At 46.1% G+C, this 21,288-nt stretch overlaps 1 protein-coding gene across 1 annotated transcript in view; it reads right to left on the reverse strand.

Annotated features, from left to right (window-relative positions):
* The window catches only part of PAIP1 (poly(A) binding protein interacting protein 1), a 637,739-nt gene that overhangs the window by 264,100 nt on the left and 352,351 nt on the right, over positions 1-21,288 (reverse strand). The gene's annotated exons all lie outside the window — the stretch shown is intronic.

Consider the following 21,288-nt stretch of genomic DNA (forward strand, 5'->3'; position numbering starts at 1 on the left):
ACCGGTGCCTGGGTACCGCTGTCGGCATCCGGGAATCTTTGCTTATAGTCCTGCACTAGGCAGCGCAAATCGTTGACCAGGGATACGGGCAAACAGATCATTGGGGTGGTTTCCGTGCGGACACTTGAGTGCACGGAACGTTCCTGATACATGACTTCCTCCTGGTCCTCGTGAATGTCCGATAGGGAGGTGGCCGGATCGGGCTGGTTCTCCTCTTCGGAACCCTCACTCTGCAGAGCTACCTGCTCCTGATCGGGTGGCAACCCCTTCGTTGGGGGAACCGAGGAAGGTGGAATCGAGTGAATGGAGACCTCGACCAATCTGGATTCCTTCCAAGATGGCGCCGGGGTCCCTTCCGACGACGTGCGTGAAGATGGCGCGCCCGCCGCCTGGGCTGGCGACTGTGACGATTCCGATATTGTCGATGGCACCAAAGTCTGCGGGGACAATTGAACCGTGGACTTACTGGTGGTAGAGCCTTCAACTTGAGATTGCTTGGGCGAAGGCTGGCCTTTTGAACTTGACCTTGACTGTTTAGGAGACGATCCTTTGGTTTGAGATTTCTTCGGTGAAGGCGGACCTTTTGAACTTGTTTTGGATCTCTTAGGCGACGAGGACGCCGACAGTGGGGACACCGTCGATGGTCCTGTTTTGGTCTTGGACGAAGACTGCAGAGGAATGGTAGAGGAGACCGGTGCGCCTGAGGACGCAGTGGTGGTCGTTGTGGCCGTCGCGGAGGGCGATGAGGTCGTAGTGGTCGACACGGTGGTCGAGACCGAGGTGGTCCGCTTAGTAGATGGAGCGGGTTTCTTGAACCTCTGGTCGTCTCGAACAGACACGGAGGAGGTGGTGGAACGTGCCTCCGAAGGCTTCCTGTGCGCCTTCTTGGGAGGAGTGTCTGTCTCTCCAGGGGACTGCTCCCTGGGTCTCTTCTTGGAGACTTTTGAGGACACGGAGACACTACCCTCGGAAGATTCCAGAGTGTCTCGGTCCTTAAGCCTGTCGAGCCATTCGAGAAGGCGAGCCTCTCTTTCCTTTACAGTCTTCTTTGGGAAGGCTCTACACACCCTACACTTGTCAGAGACGTGGTCAGGGTACAGGCAATACAAGCACAGATCGTGCTTATCCTCCGCTTGAATCCGCTTCTTTCCGCAGGAGGAACAGGCCCTGAGAAGGGCTTTCTTTTGCGAGTCTGCCATGGATGAAGCCTTTTTATTGGATTCCGACATGGGAGACGGCAGTCGAAGATAGGATAATTATTCCTTTGAACAAAGGGATCTTCCAGTGAAGTTTGAGACTTCGAAGCAAAAAAACCTGAAGAGCTCAGGTTGGAGACTCCCTAGCACAACGTGCGGTAGAAAATCTGAGGGACGGAGGCTCCTCCCGGGAAGGTTCTAGAGGGAGGTCGGAGCTGATTGGCTAACGATGAGAGTTCGGTCCTTTTTACATAAGGACGTGGAAAGGCCCCAAAGGGGAAGCCCTTCGGCCTATGTTCTCTATGTATGTCCTTAGGACATTACTTTTTTATGTACCGGAGGCTCCCGTCTCGGCGACGGGGAATGATTCAGGCATGTGAATCTATGAAAGACACCCAAATACTGGATAAATGCCCAATGATGTCGGACGGTTCAGACTAGTTGACTGTGACCTGGTTGCTGCAGCTATGAGGACAGGCGATGCTGAGGAAAACCAGGAGACATGCATGAGCTGAACCACATCATATGTTGGTGACCAGGGGGTCGGTGTACAGCGGGAGCACAAACGAGCCTTGGTAGCCGCAACTGGTGTGCAGAACTAAGAAGGAGCATCGTTGGGACCAGCAGTGCCTAAGAGACTCACCACAAGCAGAGTCAGAGCAGGCCCCAAGCAAGCAGGGCAGCCCCTGTAGCAGGAGGAGACCCTCAGGAGGACTCACAGAAGCAGGAGAAGACCCTCAGGAGGACTCACAGGCTAGGGGGGAAAAAAAGGCACTTGAGTCACAAGAGGACCTGGAGCAGCTCGCCTAGCAGGAAGGAAAACGGTGCAGAGGGTGCAGTGAGGACGCTGTACTTGGCAGGAAGAAATGTCAAAGCCTGGAGCTTCTTGCAGCCCGAAGATCTCCAGAGTGCAGAGCCAACAAGCCTTGGCAACGGCAAGTTGACTAGATGCACAGGGATTTGGTCCCAGCTGTTACGAAGAGGGATACTGGCCTCAAAATTGCAGATAGGCAGGTCAGGCATCGAAGGAGATGCAGAACCAGCCCACCTATGTTGCTGAGCCTTTTAAGTTTGTGGGACATCAGGAGCAGCAGACCAGTGTTCTTCGATGCAGTGCCTGCAGATGCAGGAAAGTGACTCCTTTGCTCAAAGGGAGATTACTTCGGGTTTCTTCATGCCTACAGGTCAGATGAAGATCCTGGAAGAAGCACAGACACAGATGACGAAGAAGACTTGCATAACAGCGAGACCAGGAGCAGCATGAGTCTTCCTTGGTGCAGTCTCGGTTCTAGATGAAGCCCAAGTGTTCACACAGTTGAAGAGTGAAAGTTTCAGGCTCGAGTCTTGTCCTACAATGAATCTGAGGAACCACCCACAGGTAAGCCCTTACGTACCCTAGAGAAAGGGTTGGAACGACTCCGGGGTTCCTCCAAGAGGAGGGGCTGTACAGAGGGGAGGATATTCCCATGTCCTTTGTCCGTTTTTGTGCCAGAATGGGAGCCAAGGTTTCCCTGAACTAGCTCAAGCTGGAGAATGCAAGGAGGGCACCAAAAGTAACCTTCAAAGTAGTCTGGTGGCGCCAGCAAGTGCCCCCAGACCTGTGACAGAAAACCTATTGTTCTACCTTCCCCTGCTCGAGCTTGGCTCAGCAGCAGGAGGGCAGAATCGTGTCTGTGGTCGGCAGCAGCACTAGCTTGCTGTCAGACCTTGAAAGGCTGTTACAGTTAGTACAGAGGGGTACCCCAAGAGAGCCCCCAGTACATGGGATCATACTTTCAACACTCGAATCAGTGTTGGGGTATGATTCCAACATGTTTAATACCAAATATGACCAGGTTTGGTGCAGCCACTATGTAGTTAGATATCTCGTAATAATTCATGTACACTATATGCATTAAAATTGCTGCCCACACTTACAAAGCCTGCAGAATCGACTCAGGGGTTTGCAGTGGTGTCCCGCACATGCAGGGGCACCTTCATACTTATAACCATGCACTCTACCCTCACGACTGAAGAGCCTGCCATAGGGGTGACTGATAGGTTTTAAGTGCAGTGACTTCAAATATAAAGAAACTTATTATGTTGTGAGGGGTGCAAGCACCAGCACCATCTACTAGGCACTCTTGGGAGCTTTCAGGTATCATGCGCTGAAGCGCCACATGGGTCTCAGCGCCTCAGGCTAAGTGCCCCATTCCGCCAAGAGAGGCGTGTGGTCGGATATACTTCATGGGGGATGTCTGATAGAGCGCAATGTAAGGAGATCTGTAGTCGGCAGCCACCACAGGTCTATCCGAGCTTCAGTATCATGGGCGGCTGAGCGATGGGTATAAGCCTGCATTGAGGGGTGCCAAGCATCACATAGACTGATAGAGTCAACCCAGGCTGCAAGGCTCGCGGGCGGGACATTCCTGCCAAGGTGGGGCCCAGCCGAGGTGTCGACCTCAGGGTCCGGGACCATGTTAAATTCTCCCAATGCCAGAGTTGTCCCCAGAGGTAGTGTCACAGTGCCTGGAGTGTGGATTGTAACAATTGCAGAGAGACATAACAGGAGAAGAGATTGTATTGTCTGGCAGCCATGCGGCCCCTTATCCCAATGTATCTTTCTTGAGTATCCGTATGTATCTTAGTTACTGTCAGAGGAAGGGATCTGTGGAGAAGAGCTATCCCCTGGAGCCCATAGTGAAGCCGGAGTGAAACACTCTCATACCCAAATCGGCCAAGGAGGGGGCAGTGTGTTCCCAGTAGGCAAGTTTCTTGCAGTTAGACCAGAGTAGGCCTATGCATTTTATATCGTAGGACGACCAACCGCTAAATACGTTCAATAAAGCCGTTAAGAGTTCCATGATGGATTGGAATCATGGGGGAAGTTTGTGAAAAGACATATTAAAAAAATCGGACCTGCCAAAACCTGGCGCAGACCTCTCCCTCAAAGTTGTGTGGTGGTGTTGCGATGTAGGAGAGCTCACTGATCCGATTACTAAGGGAATAAAAACAATAACATAAAAAAATTTCTCTAAAAGTTAATCCAACCGTCCCCCCCCTCGCCCCCCCCCCAATTTACCCACCCCATAATTCTCCCTGTGAAGCGCCCAAAGTGAAAAACATGGTGAACAAGGAAGGCAAGAAAAGAACAGAAGGGATTAAAGTGGAAGGAAAAAGACAACTGAAAGTAACTTTGGGGGTAATCCAATTGTAGTAGACACACAAAGATGTATGTTCTGCCTGACAGAGTATGTATGAAAGAAACAATAGTCACAGTCAATCGCTATGATACGTTCAAAAGTATTCAAAAAAATTTGCAGCATAACTATGTTGCAAACCCATCCGCAGAGCATCAGAAAATCGCGCTACAACTTTTTCAACTGTTAATTCATTTTATTTTGAAATGTTCATAGGTAATCCAGCTTGACTTGATTAATCAAATTAAAGCAGTCCAAATATCCAATAAGCTTCACACAAAATAATTGTGCCCATCCAGGCCTCTTGTTAAATTGCGTCAGGACATTTAATTCATGAATAGCAGCATTTGACTTATTCCCAATGCATTTCGAGCATTTTTTCTTGCTCTTCGACAGGGGAAGCTGTTTCAATAAAGTGAAACCTATTACACATCCCCAGTTAATTATTGCGCAGGAGTAAAGGTTTAAATAGCGCGCGGAATAACAAAGGTCCTTCAGCATTTTTGTTTTGCTGCACCACCTCTCAAGAGACTGGATGGTTGAGTTATTCAAAGTGATTGTGTGCTCCCAGCTACGAATCTACTGACACCACTGATTTTCCAGAAATTACTATAGTGGTCTGGTATTGGGAACAAGGAAGATACATGAAACAATGTTGCATAGAAAAGATTTCAACTGCTGTTACTTTCAGAGCAGCAATCTTCATAAAAAAACACAACACTCTTTCCACCAAAGTGACCATTCTTGCCCGGAAGGAGTCTATAGTGACCACTAACGACCTCATTGTATGGACTGCAAGAAGAATTCATTTGGCTGGACTGATCCGAAGAACCAAGGTATCTAGGGGGGGCTGGAATGCTGCTCATGTGCAGATAAAGGTTTAATACAGAACTGGCTTTCTCCATCCAGTTAAGGTAGACAATCATACCCATCATCTCAGGATCCTTAGAAAAGTTCTGACACAGTCTGAGAAAACTGGGATTAGGTGCACTGGAGTGAAGTCAAGATGTCACCGTCCGTGCTTGAGGTCAGACATCAGAATCAGCAAGGGCCCCTGCCCCGGCAGCGCACCCACCTGGAGAAAGGATGGTCTAATCTCCCTCCATTGTTCCCCTACTTCCTATGTGATGACTGTATGATGTTGGTTGACTGCTCCTGATGGCCTGCTTCGGGTCTGGTTTAGTCGGAATGCATGAGAACTCGCACTGGTGATACACTGGCACGTCTGGGGGGTGGGAGGCAGGGTTGGGGGTGGGGGGAGCTGCACTAGGCGAAGGGAAAGGGGGGCAGGAGGGGTTGGGAGGAATGGGTGGGGCGGGGAGTTGTTCGGAAAAAGAGAGGAAAGGCTACTGATCCTACTGGACACTGCACGAGAGGGGTTTGTTAGGCTAGAAAAGCGGCACTACCATTTCCCAGCTGTCTGGTTGTCATTGCACCAGGATGTATCCTCCACCACGGACCACTATCCTCTACTGCGCCGCTCGACCCCCGGGTTGTGAGCTCAATGGCTGTGTGATACATAGGATGGAGTGCTATATACATAAGAGACAACAGTGGAAATAATGCAAATGTTGGATTACATCACCTGTTATGCTGCAATAAAAGGATATTTACAAAAAAAAAATCAGAATCAGCAAGGGCCCAACCGCTGCCCCATCAACAAATGGACCAGCATATGTGGAGAACGGACGAGCGTCGGTGGAGAAAGAACTGGTACAGTCCTTAGGCACTTTAAGTGGTGCAAAACCAGAGGTGGGTTTGAGAAGCTCATGATGGTAGCAGGGGTGGACCTATCAACTGCTACTTAATTGCAAGCCCTGAGATCCTTGAGTGCCTCCATAGGGAGCTGGAACAGTGTTAAAAATAAGGAGCATGGCCTCCATAAAGGCTTCAACCTGCTGCAGCATTGCTGACAGGCTAGGGAAGTTAGGGGCAATGGGACCAGTTGAGGAATCTGCTCCGCAACCGGGGCTAAGGAGCAAAATCAGTTAGCACCTTGACGCCCTCTCAGTTCCTCTTGGGATAGAAAATGGCAGCATGGTGTTGAGTTCTGCTTCAACTTATTGCATTTCATGCCTGACTTTAACCGTGAAAAAGATCTGTTGTGGGAGCAGTTTCGAGAGCAACAATGAGCAGATGAACTGGACTTGGAGTGAGACTTACGCGAGGTCCAAAACTTCTCTTTGTGCTCAGAGACTTACAGCTCTGCTTCATGGTTCCAAATTGCCTCTGGGTGCATAAGGGCATATTCTTTGCATACTTTCAAGTCGTGCCCCAATCCTAAACAGAACTCACGTGGGTCAATCCTAAACAGAACTCACGTGGGCCAATCACCAACATCTATTTCCAAAATAACAACACAATTTGTATCCTGTAGTCTACAGTTTGGACATAGTTCACTTGCGAAGTGCAAGAGTTCAGAAGAATTTGTTAACTAATGAAAGGAGATGGAGCTTCGGGGCTGCATACGAAGGAACAGAAAGAAACAAACCAACGTAGTTACATAGTGGCTGGCGTTTTTCCTGGGCAGAACACTGGCCAAAAGCCGTCACACAGCACCAACTAGTAGTGCACAGCAGTACTGCTTGAAAAATTCTAGATCTAATCTGGTGCCTGGGGAATATTCAAAAAGTGAAGACCTTGAAAATAGGGGGCGAAGAGACAATAAACTACTTTGGAACCTGGTTGAAGGAGCAGAAAAGCCTGACCTTGAGGCCTTTGTAGTTCCACTCTTCGCTGAACTGCTGGGTGATAAACAGCTTAAAATCAAAGTGGATAGGGTGCTCCTTGTCGACAGCTGTGGGGAGACACCCCAGAGATGTGGATTTCCATCTCCGTCTTCCAAGACATTGCACCGTCCACACTTACACGCCATCAGTAATTTCGCTCAACGACCAACAAACGACGGAAAGACCGCATTATATATAGATGACATATCCTTTTGGCCTCGTCTTCGAACTCAACAATAAATCTCATGTGGTCACTAACCTTCAGGAGGCAGCACATTCCTCCCCCCCCCCCCCCATCAGACCAAGTAGGAGATAGAGGAACGGAGGAGTAGGCGAATACTATTGCAGTGGCTGACAAAAAAATCACCAAAAATCCCAGTAGAGATGGTAGTGTTGGCGGCACTATATGGACCAACATTCTCCAGGGATGCAGGTTACTGTGTGGGATGAAGAAATTCAACACCTTTGGACTGATCTAGGAGGGGCCTTTGGTTATGGACGAACTGTCTTGGTGTACTCCGGCCCCCCTCTATGGACATCTCACAATAAGTCTGCAGACGAGTAGCAATTTCTGCCACTAATTTAAACATGCTGGTTCTTAGATTTTGTAATGTTCTATACCTTGCTTGTATAAACTACTGTTAGCTTGCCTTAGCAGATATTGACCATTACGCCTATTAGGGAACTCTATCCAACTAGGATGGGTACACAGATAGGGATTTTATTTTTATTTGTTGTTGTGAAGGGGGGGGGGGGTGATTGACTTAGTAAATGTACTTGTCCATGTGGTCCTTAAGGTAGATACAGGGCTGAGAATCACAAGCAGCAAGAATTGGGGTTGTGTATCACTTTGAAAGGCGGAGGATGGTGATCTTTATGTTCGGTCTATTGAGAGGGAAAATTGTTTACTCCAGACTATGGCAATTACTACACTCAAGTAGAATGTGAGGGGACTTAATTCCCATTATAAGTGGCAAAAGATGTGGAAATATTTAATAAACCAACGACATGATGTAGTGGCCTTACAGGAGACTCACATTAAGCGCTCCGAGGAACACAGGTTTTTACAGAGAGAACACCCAGTTATGTATAAATCCTAAGCCTCTTCAAAGCATAAAGGAGTGGCATTCCTCTTTCACTCCTTGTTCAAATTCCACCCTTAGGGCTGTAAGATGAATAGGGAGGCGAGACTAGTTATTGTGAAGGGATGTATACGTGGCCGCCTCTACAACTTTGTTTCACTAAATGCCTCCAATTCAAATCAACTCCATTCCTACAGGCCTTTTTTACTTAATTGAGAAGGTTTGCAGAAGGAGAGATTATAGTTATGGAAATTTAAACCACACTTGACAGAACTCACCCCCATCTATCTACCACAAGGAGTTTTCCAAAGGCCTTGAAGCCGGTGGTTCACAAGCTGCTTGGCTAGATGCTTAGCAGACTTTACATCCAAATAGCCAAGACTACACTTTCTTTTCCTATTCTCATCGCAGCTACTCACAACTAGATTACGTGTTTGAGAGTCATTCTTTAACCCAGGCACTCCAATCAGTCACATTCGATCCCATTGCACCATCTGACCATGCTCCAGTGGCCTTAATATTAGAATGCAATGCACCACCACCTAGGTACTACCGCTGTTATTTCCCAGGATCACTGGTGAGGGATAGACACTTACGAGTGACCTAAGGAAAAAGATTAAGGAATTCTTACAGACGACCAACCTGCAAGACACTAACCCTATGAATAACTGAGACGCCTTCAAGGCTATAATAAGTGGATACTGCATTAAGTTAAATTCCTTCTTAAATAAACAGAGGATGGGGGAGAGATTATCCCTAGAAACAGAACTTCATGTGGATGAACAAAGGTATAAGGAAACCCCAACTCTGCCACACCAGAGACAGGTGAATGTCCTCAGAAGTAAACTTAATGCTATTTCTAACAATCGTGCAAAGCTCACTTTGTTGCGGTTGCAGCACAAGACTTATGAGCAGAGTAATAAGGTAGGTTCTCATTTGGCAAGACAATTGAGGGTTAAGTGGGAAAAGGAATACATAGGTGAGTTGCATCAAAATACGGGGGATAACAACCTCAGATATAGAGAAGGCAGAGATCTTTAAAAGTTTTTACACTAACCTATACTCTGCGGAGAGGGCAGGTACAATTAGACTATTTGAGTGAGGAGAGTGATGGAAAAACAGAATGAGATATTAGGGACCAAATCACGACAGCAGAAATGTGTACAGCGATTTTACTATTAAAATCCCACAAATCACCAGGACCGGACGGGCTGACTGCCCACTTTTACAAAACGTTTAACTAACCAACTCCCTCAATTATCGACTATTTAATCATATGGTAACTTCGGGGACGGTTACATTCTCCATGAGTGATGCACTTATCTCAGTTATCCCAAAACAAGGCATAGACCTGAAGGCCTGCAGCTCTTATCGACCTACAGCCCTGCTCTACAAAGATGTCAAATTATATAAACATTTTTTAGCAGCCAGGCTTGGTGACATATTGCCCGACCTGATACAACCAGATCAACCCAGATTTATAAGAGGTAGACAAATACACGATCATTTCTGGAGGGTGATCCACCTGGTCGAGACGGCAACTAAAAAATCCATACCAGCAGTCATATCAGATCTAAACGCAGAGAAAGCCTTCGACTGGGTGGGATGGTCCTTCTGACTTAACACCCAGCACAGTCTTGGTATTAGCAAGTAATTTATCAAAATGATTATGGCCAGTTATATGATGCCTAGAGCCTCCATCCTGATAAATAGAGTGAGCTCTGATCTCATTCAACTATAGATGGGGACACGACAGGGATGCAGTCTGTTGCCTACGTTATTTGCGTTAAGCATTGAACCACAAGCGCCCAAAATACGTCGCACCCCAGAGATTCACGGGCTTAGCTTTAGCAAAACAGAGCATAAAATATCTCTGTTTGCAGATGATGTGCTACTGTTCCAGACTTCTCCCCGGACATCATTGGAGGCCCTTCTAACAGACCTACAATAGTATGAACAAGTAGCGGGGTCCCGTGTTAATTTAACAAAGTCTTTTTTGTTGAATCTCACGCTGCCAACAACTAAAATGGACATTCTTAAGGAGTGAACACCCTTTCAGTGGGGTAAGGAAGAGATTACTTACATAGGCATTAAGACTACGCACAAACTTCCAGAATGTAGGAAAGTGGCCCTATGCAGGGATGTGGAATTCCTATAGCCCAACGCCTACGACATATTGTTTGGGGTCAAGGGCAACAAGTTTTAATGTGTATTTTGTCCTTGGGGCAAATAGGCCTAACTTCTTACAGCACAAACTCTTTACACATTATGGATCAGGGAAGGGCAATGTCTGCAGTTAAGGTTATATTTGTGTCCATGTGTTAATGCTGTTCAAACTTGTATTTATGGTTCATTAATGCAAAGCCTTTATTATTAGGGTGAGCGCTCTAAGTAAATGTTGTAAGCTCGGACTGTACTTTTGATAGTGGTTCCAGTACAAAAATGTGTAGACACGTTTTCAAAGTTTTGCAATATGACGCTATGTATAAGGCTCCCTGAATGTGCTATGATTAGATGCAAATATTTGCAGAGGCTTGAAAGCAAGTTTGAGGAGTCTTTGCTTTCAAAATGAAATGTTCACAAAAATGCAAGAAGGAAAAAAAACATTTGGCTAAACTACTGTAAAATTTTAAGTAACATTTCTTTGCAACATCATCTAGTAAAATGGGTTGACGTATGCTAGCATATCCCAAAGATATTCATAATGGAAAATCAGTGTACCCAGTTTTAATAAGATTGTGGGAAACATAAAAATAAACATGCACTGGCAAAGCCAGCAGGTCTGAAATAGAGGGTTGGTTTTGTAAATGTCTGACTTTGTTTGGCATGGTTTTTGTAAAATGTCAAACACGTTTCCCCTTTGGGTAAATGTATAACATAGCAACAGCTATTCCACGCAACATTTCATACATATATATTCAACTTTTAGACAACAGACCAGGAATAAAGGAGTATAGGTGATTAGTTTACAACAAAAAAATTACATTTTATTACAATATCTTTAAAAACAATATAGCATCAGTAAAAGCACAAATTATATACATCAAATTATTACAGACTGTGGGAAAGAAATCAAGGAAAATAATTCCAATTAAAAGGAGATGAAAAATGCTAGTTGGAAAGAATTTGATCAGACTCCAATTTGAAAATCTATCGCAAAAGGAGTAGTTGTATCCAATGACTTAGCGTATCAAGACTCAAGTTAGCATCAGTTTTGGCACTTACTATTTACAGCCAACACCTTTTTCAGGATTAAAAATAGTTTCCCATAAATATACAGTGTATCTCATCAGGGGTCACAGGCAGACCACAAGAACCTTCAAGGCTGTATCAACAATTTTCTTAGATAGTCAGCTATATGTACCAATCTTTACAACATATATGGTCCCATATAGTTTAGTTCAACGGGATGGGTCCATATATTTTAGGTCAATGACCATGCATATTCCACGGCTCTCTGATAATCTTTCATAGACTTGCATAAAAATATGCTATATAGTTGTCGGTAAGAACAGTGAATATTTCTTATAACCGGCAGTACCGGGGCTATTTCATTAGTTTAGAAAACCCCTTTTCAGCTAGACCGCCCGCAGTCTGCTAGTACTAAATCAAAGCGGTGTTCCGGTCAAAAAGCCTCGTAGAGAAATGCCTACGAAGTCATACATTACCCCCCCATGAAGTGTTAAATGGCTAGTTTGAAGTGTACATTTAAGTAGCCAATGTATACAGGTCTATAAAACTGCAGCGCTTGAACACACTAGAAACTAAGGTGCATGAACAGTTATCTGAATAGACAGGGAGCATTTATGGCATTAATCCTACATTGACATCATGTTTAAAACAATATGTTATATTATTCAACCTAGAGGTAGAGTTTCAGTAATTTTGTTTATTAATGCAGACTTCCCTGATGAAGTCATTTATGCCGAAATGCATTGGAATGAATGAATTATGGAATAATATAAGAATGCAGTAACGACAATGAGGATATATTTCCATATATTGAATTGAATGAAAAATGTAATGCGAGACTGTTAGAACTGGCTATTTCTGGTAGGCTAAGGCTGACGCCCAAGCCAGGCAGAAACCACCATTCTAGTCAGGGCAAGGAAGTCACACGCCAAGATAACCTCTGCTCACCCCCTTGGTGGCTTGGCACAAGCAGTAAGGCTAAACTCGGAGGCAATGTGTAAAGCATTTGCGCCAGCGCACAACAGCAACAACATACTAGGCACACCACAAAAGAGACTCCACACAAGGTTATTATAAAAATAACTTTTGTATTGTAAAAACACATCAGATAAAATCACACATATACATGGTGCCAACTGGCACGGGCAATATTCACAGGGATTATGTACACAAGACAGGGCCACAAGGGCCACTGTCATATTCAGATATAGCACTTCTAGATAAAATGTAGAATATAAAATAATAATCAAAGATAACAACCAGTAACCACTGGTAACAGGAACCAGGACCTTACTAGGACCACCTGTACTAAGAAAGAAGAACCACCCAAGTATCACACAGCATTTAGGGGTCTAAGAAAAGAACACATTACCCATGATGCAATAACCTACATTCAGAGGAGTAATAAAGAGAAACACATGATGCCTAAGGCATTCAGAGGTGTTAAGAATAAAGCACATGATGCAATAAAATACATTCAGGGGTGCAGCGCAAGAAGACACCTGATGACTAAACATTCAGAGGTGCAGCGCATGGAAAGAAAGACACATGATGCAGTAACACATTCAGAGGTGCATAATAAATCAATAGCGCAAAAACTCACATTAGGCAATCACTATTAAAAAGCATAGAAATCACATTGCGCCAACCCTACATAAGCCACTACCTGCGGCAGTCCCTAGGCCAACTGGCCTTGTGGGGCAAAGATGCCCTGGGTCCAAAGTCAGGGTGCGCTGCCATGCAGCGCCAGTTTCAAAAGTACAAAAAAAGCCTAAACGTGGCAGCTGGGCAACTGGGATCAAAAAGCTGTGGCAGGGCTCTCAGTAGCCCCTAGAAGAACTCTGCGCCACCCGAGCCACACAGGCTCTAACTACTATGCACCCAGCGTTGGAGCCTCTCAGGGCTCTAAATACAAAAGAAGACAAATTGTTTTGTGATTTTTATCACTGTATTTACATCACTGTAATATACAGAGAGTAAAACTCCTTGTTCTATAGGTATGTTTGTGACCTCATGTAAAAAATTGTTTTGGATACTGAAATAGGAAAAAAAAATGTTTAAATGGTTTGATAACAGACAAATGAGGGGGTGGGCCCCACAAAATAGATTTAGGTGGTCAAGGGGTACTGATGTATTGCAAATTGTGAAAATATAAGGAGAGCTATATCGCACATTTTAAAAGTTATTTATTTTTAACCTAGGTGATGTCGTATTAAGGAGAAGTCTATTATATTGGTCCTGAAGAAGGTGGTTGTAAACCAATTATACCGCCGAAACGCGTTGACACTCTATTTAACAGTTAAATCAAGAAGGGTCAACATCAGTGAGGGCATTGGTCATTATATCCAGCCTTATGTTGTATCACAGAATCTCTTGATTAACATCTTCAAGACAGATTTAATTGTCTTTGTGTTGTTCTTCTCCAATTGTATTGCCAACATTTCATATCATGTATTGTATTGTTTTTAATTATGTATTACTATTCATATGTGATAAAATGTCTTTTTAATGCTTAACCTTATAAATAAAACAGGTGATACTTGTTTATACAGGTTTGAAATTATCACGTTTTTTCTTTCTAAATGTTTCATGTATGAATGTGAAAGATCTTTATATTTGATCTGAGTAGACTTGTGTGTATGAAGGGTGCCTTGAAAATTAAATAACCAAAAGGGAAAACTCTGTTTTTACTTTGTGTTAACTGTGCCTGTTTTTGTTACTTGTTTTTATTTTTGTTTTTTTCTTTTCCTCCCTATATTCTTTCGATTTCTGTGCCTTGTTGTGTCCTTATTTGCCCTGGTGTCCTCTGAGTTTTTTTCCCACCACTGCTGCCCCCGCAGCCCATGCACCCCCTGTTGGTTCCTGCCCAGGTAGCCCCTCCCCCCTGCAGTTTCCTGCTTCCGACTCCCAACTGCTTTTCCTCCCCGTCCCCTATTTATTGTCGGCTGCACCACTGGCATGCCGAAGGCAAGTCCACGACCCGCACTGCGACCAGCGCCAGGGACCCTGGTTCTCCGACCATCCACCGCTACGACTCAGCTGCCCTCCACGCACTCAACCCTGGAAGGAACAACAGCTGCAAGTGGTCTACATCGAACACTACCCACCGCCAATTTTCCTATGACACACCTTCACTAACCTGCACACAACCACCGCCCTCCCACCGGATGCCAGCGTACCCAAACCCCGGAGGTGCATCTTCCTCAATGCGCGCTCCCTGCACAGCCAAGCATTACAGATCTGGGACCTCCTCGTCCCCCTCTCGTCAAACGGAAACCTGGACCAACTCCACCTCCGCCCCCAACATCACTGCCGCCATCCCTGATGCAAACATCACTGCCGCCATCCCTGATGGACACAAGATCCAGAGGAAGGACTGCCCTAACCACTCAGGAGGAGGACTCGCCATCGTGTACAAGAACTCCCTCCTTCTCACCACCTCCAGTACGAACGACTCCTAGTCCCCCAAGGAACACCTCCATTTCCAGATACAGACCAGCCACAGAATGACCCTACGTGGCACCCACACCTACAGACATCCCGGACCACGAACCATGTTCACCACAACCATCTCCAACCTCATCGTGCGCCCATCACCATCGTCTGCATGGGCTACATACTGCTCAGAGACCTCAACTTCAACATCGACAACCTCGGCGACTCCAACTCCACCGCCCTCCTGGACAACCTCTCCAACATCAGAATAAAACAGCTTGGCATCACCCCTACCCACAAAGCAGAACAAACCCTCGACCCCATCTTCGCAGGCGGGAACAACATCCATTTCAGCCACATCACGCAACCCCCCTGGACGGACTACCACTGCGTACATCTTTCCTTTGATAAAGACACGGCTCACAAATCTACACCACACCCTCCACGAAGGAACTGGAGCAAGGTCACCGAGGAGCACCCTCAACCATGATCGCCCTCCCACCACGACCAACATCAATTTTGGCGCCCACGAACTACACAGATGGGGCACCAACTGTGCAGACAAGCATGCCCCCCTCTGCAACTCCGACGGTCAGTGCCCCATGAAAGCCACCTGGTTCACCAACAACCTCCGAGAATCCACACGCACCTGCAGTCTCGAGAAACTATGGAGAAACAGCAAAACCGGACCACCTACAAGAATGCCATGACAGAATACCACCAACGCATCAGATCCACCAGCAGGACCTTCATCCAAAACAAGATCCTCGCCAACTCCAAGGAACTCTTCAGCTTCATTTAAGAGTTCACCAAACCCCCAGCGAACACTCGGACGACACACCCTCCCAAGACCTCCAACAAACTCAGCTCCTACTTCCATCTCAAAATCAAGTCCATCTATAACAACTTTAACGAAAACAAGCATTTGCAATGCAATAGGTCTCGTAGTATTTAAGTTAGAGTTTTCTGTTTTGCTTGGCATAGTTTTTTTATACTGTATTTTGTAATGATTTTTCTGCATTTATGTGCTTTTATGATCATTATCTTGGCCGAATAAGGAACATTTGAATTGAATTGGGGGGGTGTATATCAGTGCGTGGCTATGTTTGTGTGTGATGTCACTTCAAAAGTTGTTAAAACAATTTCAGCATATAAGTGTAACCGATTACACTTATCATCAGTGAGGAAAGGGTTCTGCCCTTTAGTGCATTGTATACCATAGCATGGAAAGCTAAAAAATTCAGTGCAAGGCTGACAGACTGTTCGGAACCCTTAATGCTTGGCGCATATTGCATCGTAGAAATTTCCCTCTCACGCTATAGTTGAAAACATTTTTTTAAACGATATCAGCATGAAACTTGAAGAAATTAACTTCACCTCAAGATGGATAATGACCACAATCAGTTGTTAGAAAAATGCTGCAGGCGAACAGTAATTAGTGGCTCCAACCACTTAGACTTTAATGCTGAGGTAACATGAATAGTATCTGCAGGCAACAGCGACAGTATGAATGGTGCCAGTCTAAACAGTCATTTTCTGAAAAGAAGGAGCTCCCAGAAGTATTAAAGGCATACACCTATCCAAAAGTGCTGTTCACCAACTCTCCCCTCATAAAGGCCTCCAAATGACAATGAGAGAATTTGTAACATTGAGTTTGCATGAAACGCCGACAGTTCTCACCATTTTGGGAGAACCGAAGCCAAGAAATGTGCTTTCTCCTCAGTTCCGGGATGCGCGGTACCAAAGTCCTCTCATAGGAAATTCCTGTCACTTAATTATGCACCTGCCGCCATGAAGATGCTGTTGTGGAGATACCTGGTACATTATTCAATATGAAGGAACTTCAATTCCCATACAAGGCGTTGCTGCACAACGGCAGACGCAAGGGGTGCAGCCTCTACAGGAGAGGCAAGTAGCGACAATCGTGAGGCAAGATGAGGCTCAAAGGAGTGTTCGCTACGAGACCTAAAAACACTAAACCTTCCTTAAGTGTTAACCAGGGTTTCCTGAAACAATTATATTTAATATTGCAGTGTTGAGGCTTGGTAGTTTACCACATTCTATTTATGAGGTTTTTGTAAGCTAAACGTTCACAAGAAGCCGCAATGAGGGAAGTACTTTGTCCTCTATTACGTTGTACGCAATATTCAGGAAAGCCTCTTGAAAACTTGGTGCAAGGTTGAGAAAATGCTCAAAACATTTGGCGATTTGCAAGTAATGTGCCGTAAAAATTTCTCCCTCACACCGCACTTCAAAAAGCAGTCAGAACTATATCAGCATATAAGCTCAACAGTGCACAATTAACAGCAGTGGCCGCCCCGGAAGTCAGGCACGGTCGCCTGTGACGGGGGCGGGGCCACGTCCAGACCGGAAGAGGAGGCAGGCGGAGTCGATGCGTCTCGCGGCTCGGGGCTCCTGTGAGCAGTGTGGAGATCCGGGGCTAGCAGGAGGTTGGCCGCCGCGTGCTGAGAGAAGAGTCCCCGACATTGCCCAGGTAAGTTTCAAAAGGCTGGAGGGGCTTGGTGCACTTGTGTGTGTATGTGTGCGTGTATGCTCGCGTGTGTATGCGACGGTGACGGCGGGGAAGGGGGAGGGGGGGGTCTCGGTGCACTTGTGTGTGTGCGCGTGTGTGTGTATGTGTCAGGGGGGGTGTCTCTGTATGTATGTGCGTGCGTGCATGGGCACTTGTGTGTGTGTATGCGCATGCGTGTGTGGTGCTTGCGCTTCCCAGGAGACAGCGCCTGGCCACAGCGCGCGTTCCAGTTACAAATCGGCTCGAAGGATGCGCGTGGCCGAAACTGTCTCCTGGGAAGCACAGTCGCTAACAAAAGATCTCTAGCGGAGACACAGCGCTGACGCACTGTGTTCGCTACGAGACCTAAAAACCAGACACAGAAACCACACCTACCACCAGCAACGCCAGTCACCCTACCATCTCCACCTGGACCCCAGTCACCACCGAAGGCACCACCATAATCATGAAGAGTATTCACTCAGGAGCCCCCACAGACTCCTGCCCGCCTCACATCTTCCACAGAGCTGCCGCCACCATAGCACCTGAGCTACAACACACCATCAACGACACCTTAGAATCCGGCACATTCCCCAGCGACTGGAAACACGCAGAAGTCAAGCCGCTCCGCAACGAGCCCTCTGCAGACCCGACGGACCTCAAAACTATAGACCCATCTCTCTCCTCTCCTTCGTGGCTAAAGTCAGCAAGAAGATCGTAAATAGCCAGCTAACCAACTTCATTAAAGACAACTCCATTCTCGACCCTTCCCAAATCGGATTCCGAAGCAACCACAGCACCGAGACCACCCTCCTCATCGCAACAGATGACATCCGCACTCTCCTCGACCAGGGCCACCCCACAGCCCTCATCCTACTCGAGCTCTCTGAGCCTTCAACACCGTCTCCCACCGCACTCTCACAACAAGACTTCACGATGGCGGCATACAGGGAACAGCCTTCGACTGGATCCGCTCTTTCCTCACCGGCCGAACCCAAAGAATCAGATTCCTGCCTTTCCTCTCCGAAACCACAGAGATCAACTGCGGAGTAACCCAAGTCTCATCACTCAGCCCCACGCTCTTCAACATCTACATGGTGCCCCTGGCCGCTATTGCCAGACAGCATGAACTCAAGTCAGCATAGTATCCTATACCGACGATACTCCGCTCAACCTCTCCCTCACAAAGGATCCCAACACCACCAGACTCAGCTTCCAGGATGGAATTAAAGACAGGTGCATCCTGGATGAGCAGCAACTGTCTGAAGCTCAACTCGGAGAAGACAGGCTTCCTCGTCTTCTGACCCACTCTCTCAGCACAGGACAATAGCTGGTGGCTCACCGCCCTTGGCAATCCTCCCCCCCCCCACTCCTACAGACCAAGCCCAAAATGAATGCATCATACTCTACTCCTCGCTCACCATGACCGACTGATCAATCCAGAAATACCATCACCCACACACTCATAACAAGCAGACTGGACTATGGAAACACACTCTACCCAGGAATCAATAAATCCCTGCTCCGCAAACTCCAGACCATCCAGAACACCACGGCCAGACTAGTTATCTGCATCCCACGACATGAACACATCTCCTCCCAGCATCTTTGAGACCTCCAGTAGCTACCCGAGAGAGACCTCCGCTCTGCCGACCTCTGCCTCGCCAAAACCCCACGCATCAGCAGAGCCACAGCGGGTGGAAGAGCCTTCTCCTGCATCGCGGCAAAGACCTGGAACGAGCTTCCGATCAATATCAGACGTTGCCCCACTCGGCACACCTTCAGGAAGAGCCTCAAGACCTGGGTCTTCAGCTGATTCGGAGCTGCACCCCCCCCCCCCCCCCCCCCCAGTGCCTTGAGACCCTCACAGCTGAGTAGCGTGCCCAGATTGATTGATTGAGGACGTCCTGGCTGCATTCACGCAGCCCATACTCGCAGAGTGGAGTATTGTCTTGAAGATGTGACAGTACATTTTCCTGAAGTGCAACCCAAAACTCAAGACAAAAAGAAAAGGGTGCACAGACTACTGACACTCTGCAAGAGCCTGTGACAGCACATCCTCTGCCTGAGGGGGGTTTTGATAAAGTGACAGTTGAGGGGTCTTGGCCTGAACTGCTACCTGAACCATACCCAGACCTTGATGAAGGGCCTAGTGCTGCGTCACACTAAGTGGACACAGAAGACCATTGTCTAAGAAAGCAAGAAGAGAGTAAGATTGCCTACAGAATGACAACTGAGTTCTGTCAAGGAAGATACTGAGGATACTGGCCTGAATGACAATGAAAGTGAACAACCCGTGCTCTGGAGATCAAAAAGAGCTATGGTGCCATGTCGGAGGCGATCATCTCCTGAATGGACATACTTAGCCGCAGAAAAAAAAGAGAAAGAACTTTGGGATAAAAGTGCAATTCCAGTTGAACCTCCACAAATTTAGCCTTGTGGCTGAGCTGCGTTTTGACTTTACGTTGCCATGGAACAGATTGACACAAATCATTAGTTTGATCTGACTGAACTTTGAGATGTGATTTTGAAAAGAGACAATTGGATAGACTTTGTTAAAGAGAATTAAGATGATTACATAGGCCTGAGGCTGGTGAAGGAGCGTAACGGTGTCATTTTAGAAGACTGAGCAGGGCTAAGGAAGACTCACAAAGACTTTGTAAATAATGTCATCACGATTTATGAACTCTGTCATCTGTATGAGTAGAAGCATACAAAAGAAATTCACTTGCTGCAAACCTTACTTAAAGGTCTAATTCAAGAGGAGTCATGGAAACTGATACAAATAATAAGCATAGGTTCATATTAGCAGGTGTATTAATAGCTGTTATCTTAGCAATTGTTTTGCTTGTAGGATTATCTTCACCCACTTAAAGCCAAGTGTTTACCCTAAGAACCCGATTCCTACTGATAATAGTTTACAAGCACTAGATTATGAAGCTTTGCATGTAGCTGCATCTACAGGAGACTATTCTTCAAATGCCTTTTTTAAGTTGCTTTATGAATATGCAGACAATATGGATGCAATGGACTGTTATGTCTGTATGCAACTACCAGAGTCAGCAGCAGAGAGAATTACCTATCACCATATTCCTCTTAGGCATAGTGCGACGTGTAGCTTTATGTTAAGTCTGTTCTATGGAAAGGGACAGTTAATATATTATTACTCGAATTATGATTTGGTACTTTCTGAGGTTACATTGCTCAAGTATTTGAATATCCATCTTCATGCTAAGACAATGGACAAGCCAACTTGTATGGGAAGTTTGTGAAAGCAAATTAGATTGTTTAGGTATGCAGGGCCAGTGTTCTGTGTTGCCTGAAAGTGGGGGTGTGGAGTTTGAAGTGTGCTCACCTATGTATGGGGAGCATTTCGATGTGATGCAAGCACTGGATAAGTAGAGTGGGACACCATGTCAAACGCTGCAGAGAAGTCCAGGGGGTTGAGGGCCTCTGGTATCTTCTCTGTCCAGAGTTATGCGGAAGGTATCTGTGGTGGCAATGAAGGCATTTTCCAAGCTGTGGTTGGGTCTGAAACCAGACTGAGTGGTGTCTGAGCACACGAACATTACTAAATAACATTTCTCCAAACAAGAAAATTGGGTTTCTCTCACATTATTTCTAAGGTTGTGAGTACTCCATTTGGTACACAAGTTATGCTTTCCATGGTGGTAACGCAAGTTGTGGTTTGTGCATCTAACCAGAACAACCTAATTTCAGGAATTCTTAGGCTTATTTCAGACCATAACTACACTTTAGCTGTGGTTTTTAATGGTATTGTAAACGTTTTAAAACATACTTTATAGTGTTATGAGCAGCAGCAGAACAGAAACCTTAACTTCCTTTCAACAACGTTTTTTTGGTGAGTATGCACACAAATACACAGTCTGGGGAACAAAATTACAAGTATACTCTTTGCGTCCTTTTGAAAGGTTAGGATTAATATCAGTTTATGCTCCTATG

Source organism: Lissotriton vulgaris, chromosome 3_1 (genome assembly GCF_964263255.1).
Source record: "Lissotriton vulgaris chromosome 3_1, aLisVul1.2, whole genome shotgun sequence".
NCBI lineage: Eukaryota > Metazoa > Chordata > Amphibia > Caudata > Salamandridae > Lissotriton > Lissotriton vulgaris.